The sequence below is a fragment of the Piliocolobus tephrosceles genome, unplaced genomic scaffold (genome assembly GCF_002776525.5).
Source record: "Piliocolobus tephrosceles isolate RC106 unplaced genomic scaffold, ASM277652v3 unscaffolded_33478, whole genome shotgun sequence".
NCBI classification, from domain to species: domain Eukaryota; kingdom Metazoa; phylum Chordata; class Mammalia; order Primates; family Cercopithecidae; genus Piliocolobus; species Piliocolobus tephrosceles.
In genome coordinates this window covers 1-1,138 of record NW_022317063.1, presented here as the reverse complement: position 1 = coordinate 1,138, position 1,138 = coordinate 1, and the positions used below count along the sequence as shown (strand labels likewise).

Here is a 1,138-nt window from a genome sequence, read left to right as displayed (position 1 = left end):
AGTCACACTGCTCCTGGGAAGGTGGGGGGCAGCTGTTCTGCAGTTAGTGCCGTTTGCCTGAGTTCATTTGTGTTCAGTTAGGTAGATTACCAATTTCTGTTCATTCAGATTTGCTTCTGCTCACTAATGTGTTTAATGTTCCCTAACCTACCAAATGTGATTAGTGACTTTTTCTTTGAAGGTGGAGTGGAGGAATCCTTGCGCCTTCTGCAGCATTCTACTGCCGTTATGGAACAGCAGCTATGGATGTGCATCAGCGGGGGATGGGGAGAGGCCAGGGCAGTACATGTGAATGGAGAGGTCGCCCCATCGGTGTGTTTTCTGAAATACAGTCCCGCAGAGGGCAGTCTTGGGAAATGACTGCTCTCACATACTCTTCCTGACCCTACCCCTCCAGCATCTCCCTGCTATCCAAGGGTAGGGATTTTTAAAAAGGAAAACAAATTTTTAAAAAACCAAGTGAATCTTTTGCCATCTTGTAAGGGTGAAAAGCCCCCCACCAAGTCTGGATGAACATTCATGCGTGGGCTTGAGGGCTTGGGAAAGAGACGGGGCTTGGCCCCACAGTGCAGGCAGGCCCAGTGATCCCATGAGAGGGGCCAGGAGGTGGGAGGTGCCCTGTGGGCAGGAGGTCAAGTGTGTGGTATTATATGACTGCTGCTTGATGAACCAAGGGAGAGGGCACCCAGAACAAGAGAACAACAGTATTTAATTGTAAAATCTCTACCCCTGAGGATATGTTTTCAGGTCTGGGTGACTAGTAAGACTGGGAAACAAGGGAGGGAATGACGGCCCTGTGCTTCCTCTGCCCGCTGCCTCTGTGGATGCGTGGACCGCTGGCTTCAGTCCTGCTTTTCTTTCTGATGGCCCTTGTTGTTTATGCTATGGATTTTTGCAGGAGGCCTGAGGCGGGCTGGGGTCACTCTTTCTTCTCCTATGACTGGGCTTCACTCTCCTCCCCCATCTCTGTTGGGGCTTCGCTGTCCCTGGAGTAAGAACAATAATGCCAAGGTTTTGATTCTTGAAAGGAGCAATTAACCTTCTCACCCCCTCCTCATTTTAGTTGGGAACTGTGAGGGCCCATCATTTACCCAGGGTCCCTGCTGAGGATCTCCTCCTCATTAGATGACTTCTTGTG

At 50.4% G+C, this 1,138-nt stretch overlaps 1 long non-coding RNA gene across 1 annotated transcript; it reads right to left on the bottom strand.

Annotated features, from left to right (window-relative positions):
- Positions 1-688: 688 nt before the first annotated feature.
- Positions 689-1,138, bottom strand: LOC113222683. Its single transcript, XR_003308500.1, has 2 exons — positions 1,092-1,138; positions 689-986 (listed from the first exon to the last, which is right to left on the bottom strand). It is a non-coding gene; the product is annotated as an uncharacterized LOC113222683 (long non-coding RNA).